The sequence below is a fragment of the Tachypleus tridentatus genome, chromosome 11 (genome assembly GCF_004210375.1).
Source record: "Tachypleus tridentatus isolate NWPU-2018 chromosome 11, ASM421037v1, whole genome shotgun sequence".
NCBI classification, from domain to species: Eukaryota; Metazoa; Arthropoda; class Merostomata; order Xiphosura; family Limulidae; genus Tachypleus; species Tachypleus tridentatus.
The window spans coordinates 9748116-9759507 of NC_134835.1; the positions used below are offsets into that span (position 1 = coordinate 9748116).

Here is an 11392-nt window from a genome sequence, read left to right on the forward strand (position 1 = left end):
GACACTTCCACCAAGACTATATTTCTGAAGATAACAAAACTTTACGAATGAGTGTGAAACTGAGAAGTGGCGACTGAAAAATCAGTATAGATACAATCAGTTACACTATGAGGGTTTGTCTCACTGCTGTTAGGGGTTGTTATATACAAACTGATATGTACATAACAGTGTGGCAGTATCAGAAGTAAATGTCATTTTAAATGGGAGTCTCAAAGTTAGTGGTCAGTAAAAAAAGTAAAATAGTTCACATGTATGGGGTAGCACTGAATCAGGAGAGAAGGTAACATATTGTATTGGAATATTCTAGAAGTAAAACTGTATCAACTAACATCATACCAGGCCACCATTGCTCAGTAACATGTAACTTATTCTATACAGCTAACAGAAGAGACTAGTTTGAAAGAATTTCAGCCATCAACAACATATTTATATTTCAACTTTTAAATTATTCGTGGATACTTTTTATTGTTTTACTCATAAATAAACGGACTATTTCCAGATTCATTCTAAAGTTTTAAGACACTGGAGACAAGAACACACAGTTAAGTTTATTATGTTGTATTATTCATTGGTATTCAAGTCCAGCATTGCTGCTATTGTTTTGAAGAAGCCAAAGTTTCATCATCATCTGAAAATATGTCACTTCCTGTCATACGTGCTTTCATTTTAGCTTCTTCAGCCGTCATTTTTTCCTCTTCAGATGGTGACAGAGGATTACCCGCATCATCCAATTTTCCTGCTTTATAATCATCAATAATTTTCTTAGAATATATGACATTGAACAAGTCTTTAGCAGTGAACTCTCCTTGAGTTACATCTGGTGCTTGATAAAAATATATGGCTTAAGCTAGAAGGAAAGAAATAAAACAAAGTTATTTCTCTACATAACAGCTTTGTCATGAAAATATATGTTGTGAGCTTTATATTATACATTGAAACTGCTTTCACAGACTGTATTATATGTACATATTTTGTTTCCATTTTGTACCATTCTATGTCACCATTCTTCACTATTACTGGTCATATAACTTAAGATTTATTGTTTTCTTTGTACAATTCAAGAACATTAGTATGTCCTTAAACTGTACTTCCAAGTTTCCTATGAACAATAATACAAAAAAATATTTAAAAAAGTTCTGAAAGGTGAGGTGTAAATGCCAACCCCAGCATTGCATTTAAGATTTGAGGTTAATTCTGAATACCAGCCCCAACATTTCATTCAAGATTTGAGGTTAATTCTGAATACCAACCACAGCATTTCATTCAAGATTTGAGGTTAATTCTGAATACCAACCCCAACATTTCATTCAGGATTTGAGGTTAATTCTGAATACCAACCCCAACATTTCATTCATGATTTGAGGTTAATTCTGAATACCAACCCCAACATTTCATTCATGATTTGAGGTTAATTCTGAATACCAACCCCAACATTTCATTCAAGATTTGAGGTTAACTCTGAATACCAACCCCAACATTTCATTCAAGATTTGAGGTTAATTCTGAATACCAACCCCAACATTTCATTCAAGATTTAAGGTTAATTCTCAATACCAACCCCAACATTTCATTCAAGATTTGAGGTTAATTCTGAATACCAACCCCAACATTTCATTCAAGATTTGAGATTAATTCTGAATACCAACCCAGCATTTCATTCAAGATTTGGGGTTAAATCTAAATGCCAACCCCAACATTTCATTCAGGATTTGAGGTTAATTCTGAATACCAACCCCAACATTTCATTCATGATTTGAGGTTAATTCTGAATACCAACCCCAGCATTTCATTCAAGATTTGAGGTTAATTCTGAATACCAACCCCAACATTTCATTCAAGATTTGAGGTTAATTCTGAATACCAACCCCAACATTTCATTCAAGATTTGAGATTAATTCTGAATACCAACCCAGCATTTCATTCAAGATTTGGGGTTAAATCTAAATGCCAACCTCAGCACTTTACAATTTGACATTCCTCTAATATTTTAATTATACTTTTGACCAGTTACTAGTAAGGAACAAGGAATACAACTGCATACACTACTTTTGCTGCTATACCTTTAGAAGGAATATTTTTTTTGTGTTATGTTAGTTCATTTTTGCATATGATTGTTTGTACATTATAAAGATGTTCCTTTTTGTTAAAATTATTATATATTTTTTGTTACATAGAGTAAACAGAATTATTTCAATACACAAAACTTACAAGGAAATCTGACAGTATCTATAGTTTTAATCCAAGTAAATTATCATTTTAAACTAATTTTAATGTAATTCTTTACCTCACAATTAGTCAAGTCAGGTACAATAAGTTCTGGTATCATTTCTGCATACTGTTTAAATGCATTTCCATGTTTGTAACCAGTCATCTGAACTCCTCGATCTAAGAGAAAAACAACATCTCGCACAAAAATCTACTTTGCCATACAGCTATTCTGTAATTTAACAATTCATGGTCCATGGCTAGTTCTGGATGTGAAAGTTTGGCAGTTGTTAGATTCTGGTGTTTAAAATTTAAAATAATTTGGAAAAACATCTAAAAACTTATAATTTAAAAACATGAGAAAAAATAAATTGAAAGCAATCACCTGCCTCATTAATATTAGAATGAAGAACAAATAACCATCATCCCAACAATAAGTGTAGTTCACTGTATCTGCATATCTCTCAAAAAAACAAGCCAATTTATCATAACACACATTACAATATCATATCAACTACATCACATGTTAAAATAAACTATTCAAGAAATAACTTTTTGTCACGGTTTTCATTTCTGCTATGATTACCACTATAATGCAAGTTAATAACTCAAGATCAGTCAAACTATCAGAATAGGTTGCCTACAGATAAACAGTGTGTTTTCAACAGTTTTTATACCTGAATTATAATTACCATTTTAAGCTATTCTATAAAACTATAATTATTTATCCCTGTTATATAATTTTAAGTTTTCACAGGAGATCATTGTGGAAGGAATTTTCTACATGTTATGAAAAAAATAAAATCCTTTTCACACCAAAAACAAAAGAAACTCAACTAATAATACATATTCTACATAACGTAAGAAACCATATATTACGTGGTGAAAATATATATTTTAAGCTTACAAGGTTTACAAGCAGTTATCTCTACTTACCATATTTACTATACCATTAACTAAAACTAGATTATCTTTGATTTGATAATTGATTAATTGCCAATGTCAGCTAACTGACAATTATCAACTAAGACTGGGACAGTTGAAGTTATTAATAACTGGAAACACTAACTTTGATTTGTATGCCCCTGAAGAAAAAAGGTCCACTTTTCAAAAGTGCTCAGGTTATAGGGTTTTTATATATAGTCATTTCGATTAGTTGGTTATTTTCACAAGTTGTGACACAAACTGATTAAACCAGTTATCTGAATTTATCAGAAAAACAATGAGAAATTGTAATATCAATATTATGCTCACTTGGACAGTTGTAAAAATAAAAAATGCTAACTTTGGTTGATCAGGTACTTTCCTTTACACTAAGAGATGCCATCTATGGTTGATCGGGTACCTTCCTTTACACCAAGAGATGTAATCTTTGGTTGATCGGGTACTTTCCTTTACACCAAGAGATCCAATCTTTGGTTGATTGGGTACTTTCCTTTACACCAAGAGATGCAATCTTTGGTTGATCGGGTACCTTACTTTACACCAAGAGATGTAATTTTTGGTTGATAGAGTACCTTACTTTACACCAAGAGATGTAATCTTTGGTTGATCAGGTACTTTCCTTTACACCAAGAGATGCAATCTTTGGTTGATCGGGTACTTTCCTTTACACCAAGAGATGCAATATTTGGTTGATCGGGTACCTTACTTTACACCAAGAGATGTAATCTTTGGTTGATCAGGTACTTTCCTTTACAACAAGAGATGTAATCTTTGGTTGATCGGGTACTTTCCTTTACAACAAGAGATGCAATCTTTGGTTGATCGGGTACTTTCCTTTACACCAAGAGATGCAATCTTTGGTTGATCGGGTACCTTCCTTTACACCAAGAGATGTAATCTTTGGTTGATCGAGTACTTTCCTTTACACCAAGAGATGTAATCTTTGGTTGATCGGGTACTTTCCTTTACACCAAGAGATGCAATCTTTGGTTGATCGGGTACCTTCCTTTACACCAAGAGATGTAATCTTTGGTTGATCGAGTACTTTCCTTTACAGCAAGAGATGTAATCTTTGGTTGATCGGGTACTTTCCTTTACACCAAGAGATGCAATCTTTGGTTGATCGGGTACTTTCCTTCACACCAAGAGATGCAATCTTTGGTTGATCGGGTACCTTCCTTTACACCAAGAGATGTAATCTTTGGTTGATCGGGTACTTTCCTTTACAACAAGAGATGTAATCTTTGGTTGATCGGGTACTTTCCTTTACAACAAGAGATGTAATCTTTGGTTGATCGGGTACTTTCCTTTACAACAAGAGATGTAATCTTTGGTTGATCGGGTACCTTCCTTTACACCAAGAGATGTAATCTTGGGTTGATCGAGTACTTTCCTTTACACCAAGAGATGTAATCTTTGGTTGATCGGGTACTTTCCTTTACACCAAGAGATGCAATGTTTGGTTGATCAGGTACTTTCCTTTACACCAAGAGATGTAATCTCTTATACTGATTAATCAAATTAATTTATCAGTTCTACTCCATAATAACTTCCATCCTCATATTAATTCACTGTTAAATTTGTGCATTGTTACTGCAAAAGTATTCAGCAGTTAAAACATCAGCGAACAAGTCAATGACATCAAAATTAATAAATAAATAGTTGTTAGTTAGGGCTGTAACTTGTTCACTACTTCAAGTTGTAGATGTTATACTTGGTATCACCCTCAAGTAGTTGTATGTTACATGAAAGAAACACACTAAATGACAAAAAACAATTTTCTGCCACTGATGAGAAGGTTTGTGGAACTTATGTAGTCCATAAAACTACACTCATGTGTTTGATAAACACTCAATAATTACACAATGTAGTGAGCTCTAAAGTTTGTTATATTTTTCCTTTGAACATTACCATTGATAGTTTAATCCTTGGCTTATATTTTGAAAAATAAATCTAATTTCCAAAAAGTTACAAACATATTCACTTAACTAACACACAGTATACAATCATGTCACTTAATTTTTTTTTTTAATTTGGAATTTTTCTCATAATAATAAAGTTTATTACTATTGACAAACTCGTCAGTAATTTTAATACAGTAGTCTTATGAAAAATTGTAAAGAAAAACTCATTGAATATTATTAATCACATTTTCAACTTGTTGCAAGTTAAGTACTATTTTACAATTATGGTACATTATGATGTACAACAGTTTGGGGTTAAAATTAATCAAAACTATTATACTTGAAGACAATATTGGTTTTCAACATAAATTTTCTTTTATTACAAATGTTTAAGTCAAATATTTTTGTGTGATTTTTAAATGTTTCAATAATTTTAACTAAGAATTACTTTAAAATAAATACTTTGTCATTTCCTAACAGTTATTTAGTGTACTAGATTACGAAAAATGTTAATTTACATTTCTGAATAACTCCTAGAATTTTTGCCTTCAAAAATTGTACTTTTCAATATGATTTAAAATATCTCTACCCATTCCAAAAAATAACTAATGATGTATAATCCATTTCTTAGTTTTCAATGCTCCTTTTATCTTTTTCTTGTCACATTTCACATGTCACATCAAATAAATTGATCATTTACTAATGACATTTAAAAATAGCTATAAATTTAAATACAACTGGATAAAGGAAGAGTTTAGACTTTTATGTCATAACAGACATAACAGTTTCAAGAGAAGGTTACGGTTTCTTGGGAGAGCTTATAGTGGGAATGTAAATTTGAATGCTGTATAAACTATAATTTTCCTACACAGAAAAGGTATTTATAATAGAAATTTATTTCGAGTCACATGATAGCTTTTCTTGATTAATGCTGCCTTCTACACACTCAGTTGCTTCACTCACAACTTCCTCACATATAACCTCACTTTCATAATACAAAGAGAAATCATCAAAATGGGGAAGAAGGGTGTGCATAGGTATTTATCAAAAATACAATTTCTGTGTATTAAAATTACAACTTTAATAAGACACTTACCTCTCTTCACATAATAGCTAGACCCCTACATTGTTTTGTTGGGTGGACTGGTAAAAAATTATCAAGTTGGGTCTCCTTCAGAATACATTTAAAAATAACCCATGGAGCATCATATCTCTGTGAAGACGAAACATCAGGCAAACTTTCCACCCCTAATGAACTACAGTGTTGCTAAATAGACAGCAAAGAGGTACAAATGATAATTAACTATATGCACTCCAGGTATAGTGTGGACAGGGTATGTCAAACCTAAGTTGAAAGATAGATTCCAATCCAAACCAACCAAACTGGGAATAGAATATTCTGTCTATTCCTTCCTCAACCACCAGTATTCAGGCTAAAAACAACAACAAACAATAGGAGGTCAAGTCCATTCCAAAACCAGAGGATCTCAAAATGGCTCATCCATTCCACAGCAAGAGTAAGTTTTTGACCAATCGAAGCCAAATGTGCCCATAGTGTAGAAAGGTAATAAAGCTAACTTCAAGGGTTAACGATAACACTGTTTACATTAAAATTACAATTTTTAACATTACTACTAGTTATCAATGATACTTATTAAAGTGCACATTCCACTTGAAACTTTATCATCCCAATGAAATTGATTGACATTATGTAATTTAAAAAAAGAAGCAGGTATTGTGGAGATATTTATAGACAATTCTATAACTTATGACTCAGTCATTACATAGAACAGAGGCCAGCAACCTCTTTCCACACAGGGGTCATGCCTGTGAGCAGATGGAGGGCCACATTAAGTTACAAACTTGAAATATTTTTTTTTAGGACAACCAAGAGCTGGGTGGATGTGATATTTCATTTGGGGATTGAGAGCTGGATAATTTCGACTGGCAGGCTGGATGCAGTCCATGGGATGTAGGTTGCCGACCCCTGACATAGCTAGTGTTATAAAAGGAAACACTAACTAGTGAAGTTATTAGGACCTACTAAGAAAATACATAAAAAATCATTATTGAACAATGTAAGCCATCCCTACATGGGCAATGCCACAGCATGCCTGATTAATAACAAGCTATTTTATACAATACAATTTTTAATAGTTATAATGTTATCTTACAAACTTTTAAAACCATTAGAGAAAATAAAAATTAAACTAGAAAGTGTTTTCAAATAATATGTTCAGTCTTCTTATATCAGCTGTAGTAAGTTTTAATTTTTACAATGAAGGTATATTACCAGTTAACTTTTCAAAAAGCCAGCTGTGTAATATTGTGTTGAAATTTTGGTATTTTGTACACGAGAGAGAAAGCCACCATATTAATATATTAGGTTGAGGAATAATTTGTGAGCGTTTTTAAATAATTTCATTCAAGCATTACAAGCAAGACTATACAATACTTCAATGCATGAACACATTACACCCAAAACATTTATTATGATACTTTATTTCATGTAATACCTAGGTATATAGTATGCATTGTTTTAAACGAAATTGCAAGAAATTAAATGCGAAAAGCAGATGGTGTCGAAAATGCTCGATTTTGTCCACTTGACATTCCATTTAATGAGCTGAAAATGAAAGCAAAAATTAAAGACATATGAAAATCAAACACACCATCTATTAGAGCAAAAATTATCTACCAAATGACATGAAATATTTTGCAAAAGCGTTTCATTTATGAATATATTTTTTTAACTTGAAAAAACGCTCACGAATTATTCCTCAACCCAATATTTTGTAAATGAGAGAAAGACAGTATATTAATATGGCATTTTGGAAGCTCACCATATGGTTCTTTAGTAATATAAGTAAATGAAAAAAAGTTAAAATAACATTAATATATTCTATAAGTGTTTATTTGTTTTTAATTTTGCACAAAGCTACATTATGGCTGTCTGTGCTAGCTAGCCATCCCTAATTTAGCAGTGTAAGACTAGAGGGAAGGAAGCTAGTCATCACCACCCACCACTAACTCTTGGGCTACTCTTTTACCAACAAAGAGTGGGATTGACCATCACATTATAATGCCCCAAAGGCTGAAAGGGCAAGTGTGTTTGGTATGTAGGGGATTTGAACACTCAACCCTCGAATTATGAGTTGAGTGCCTTATCCACTTGGCCATGCCAGGCCTATGGTATAAGTGACTAGCTCAGTCATGTTATAGGCCAGTGAATTAAAAGCTTTCAGTTTTATTAATGTGAATGATATGTAAATAAAGACAATTAAAAACATTTCAATCTTTTTGATAGAAATTAAATTATTATAAATGAAATTATATTATGAAAAAATCCAGTATGTGCAGGATGTCGTTTAGTATTCTTTAAAACAGCTGTAGTTCTTATAACATAAAAACTTGTTAAAGAATCAAATTTTCATTTGTTAAAAGCTAGAATTTAGATAGAGTGAAAAAATGCAAGTTGGAAAATCACTATTTATACAGCCATATCACTCATTTTTTAAATTCCAACTTCTCGACAATGAAAATCAAATTCTTTAGTAAGTTTCATATCATAAGAATTGCAGCTGCTTTTATTGAAACAATACCAACACTGATGAAAACAAAACACTTGAATAAACAGTCAGAGCATCTGGACAAAAAAAAGACATGAAACTTATGAAGGTAATATTTGTTTGTATTCACATTCTTATTAGTCAAGAAATATCAGTCATTGAATGAAGATTTAAATGAATCACTGAAGATTCCAACTATCCTTATTTCATAAAACCTAAAACAAAATCTTCCAAGTAATTTATAGTCCAATTAAAATGAAAACAATACTTGTTTTAATACTATATGTTAAAGGAATCTGGTTGATTTGTTACTAATTTCTGAAAAAAATGGAGGGGGTTGAATACCCCTAGAACCACCTACATATACAACATCACATTGTAAGTTATTAATTTAAACAAAATGGAATGTGTTTGACCCATCTATGGACTCCTCCTCAACTTCCTCATTTGTTTATAATAACACTAAAGAACAGCAATTAATTCTTGACAGGACAACAGAATCCTTTAAACTTTCTCAGAAAGAACTGTATCTCCTCATATTATGTTAAATAATAGAATTATTAACTCCTAAAAATAGAAAGAAAAAATGGTGGATGGGGCACAAATTCCCCCTAGATTCACATCTACATATATTAAAGAAAGCAATGATTAAGTCTTTGGGAGGGATAGACAACCTTCACACAATCTATTTCACAATGAAGTCATCAAATATTCAAGGAGAATTTCATTTTGCCTTTTAGCTAAATAAATCTGTTATTACCATTAGAACTGCAGGAATTTCTGCTTTAACACACATGCAATATTACATTATTTTGTGAAAAAAAAACACTGTCAGTGGTACAAACTATTAAAAGACTTGAAATTAGAAAAACCAGTTTTTACACACACTCAGTTCCTCATGTTGTCTTCAGTAGAAACTTTGAGACCATATAGAATGCACAAATGTTATCACAATCAATTCTCTTTAGAATCTTTAAACATCTCATTCAGATGCTCACTAACTCTTCTTTTTTTCAAGAGAAAACAATTTGAGAGATTTCAGCATTTTCTTATATGACATCTCTAAACCAGGTACTGTCCTAATAACCATTCATTGAACCCTTTCCATCAATTCATTGTTTTCACTCAGGTAAGGGGCCCAAGACTGAACACAATTCTCCACGTTACTTTCTCCAAGTCCATTCCCTTGGTTGTGGTTTTGCTAGATAATATATAGTGACAACGGGAATCTCATTAATCCAACCATACACATCACTATTTAGATGACAAAGCATCTGACTACCTTAAGAGTCATAGTTACTTCTGCCGTTTATCAGCACTTGGTCGAATTTCTTCTCTTTGACATTCAGAGCACTGTACAGAAATCACACTGCATCAGCACCATCCAACAGCCATCACAAAGCTTTGTTTTAATTAGACAGTCAGATTCTCCCAGTCCCTGCAAGTTCCAAGTCTTTCCTAAAGTAAGGAGCTCATGACTGAACACAATACTCCACATGTGGCCTAACTAATGACATGTACAATGAAATTGTAACCTCTTCAAACATGTATTCAATATTTCTGTAAATACAACTTAAAATCCTATTTGCTGTACCAGTAACAACAGTACAATGCTTCGATGGCTTTACAGACTGATTAACTATTACTCCAAGATCCATTTCCTTCATGATTTGTCACAAAGTTATTCCCATTCATATTATGCTTGTAATTAATAATATTAAGTACAATAACCCAAATGCATTATTATGCATTTACTATACTTAAAACCCATTTGTCATTTATTTGTTCAAGTCGCTAAATGATCTAAATCCTTTTGTAAATCAGCAGCATCCTCTTCACAACCAATAATACTCGACTTTAGTATCAAATACACATTTATTGACCATTCTTTGGTTTGTGTTCGCTTTGAGTGTTAAATTTTTGTTAAACAACAAAAATGCAAGTAAAAGTAATTTTGTACCCGAAAATCCAGTATTATATATAACATACGCTGCTAAATTACAATTTTACTTAAATTTGAAATAAGATATTATTAAATTTACATTTACTGACGGTTCAATTACTTACGGTCCACCAAGCCAAGTTTGTTCAAATTTGCTTTATATTCTTTCGTTCCACGTTTATTTGGCATAGTGAACTTTCGGAAATTTCTTTTACCATACAGCGCATAACTTTGAGAAATACATCTCCGTTGATTAAAACCATTGGTCACGTTGATTAATTTTAAAAGCACTCCAACATTTGGAATCGACGCCATAAGCCTATCTTCCTGGGATAACACTGCCCTCGCAAGTATTATTATAATACTACTTAAATATTTGCTTAACTTTTGTTATGAAATAATAAAAAAAGTGGAGAAATTGACTCTTTTTTATTTTTGGAAAAAAACAACAACAATCTATAATTCAACTACTTGCAGAATAACCATTTCAAATTTTATTCTACTGTCTTAATAACTACATAAACAAATAATTTATTTCTAAACTATAAACATCCAACGTTCAAGTTTATAATTTCTGTTTAGCCAAGCCGAAGAAACAATTTGGTGCGATTCCTTTTGGTGCAAATTTCACATAAAACGCCAAATCTCGTTAGTTTTAATAATGATTGCAAATGTTAATATAATATGATTAATAAAATAAGTTCAATGTAAATTAGTTTTACTTGTTGTTTTATATTCAAATATACACTCTCTGTTTTGTATCAACTTAGGTTTATGTGACATTTTGTTTTGGGAAAATATATAAGCATTTGTCGTGATACTTTTAA

General features: G+C 31.7%; 1 pseudogene across 1 annotated transcript; it reads right to left on the bottom strand.

The window, feature by feature from the left end:
• Window positions 1-425: 425 nt before the first annotated feature.
• LOC143231666 (large ribosomal subunit protein mL41 pseudogene) lies at window positions 426-10906 on the bottom strand (annotated as a pseudogene). The gene is made up of 3 exons (XR_013017103.1): window positions 10691-10906; window positions 2285-2385; window positions 426-847 (listed from the first exon to the last, which is right to left on the bottom strand). The product of XR_013017103.1 is annotated as a large ribosomal subunit protein mL41 pseudogene (transcript).
• Window positions 10907-11392: the final 486 nt, after the last annotated feature.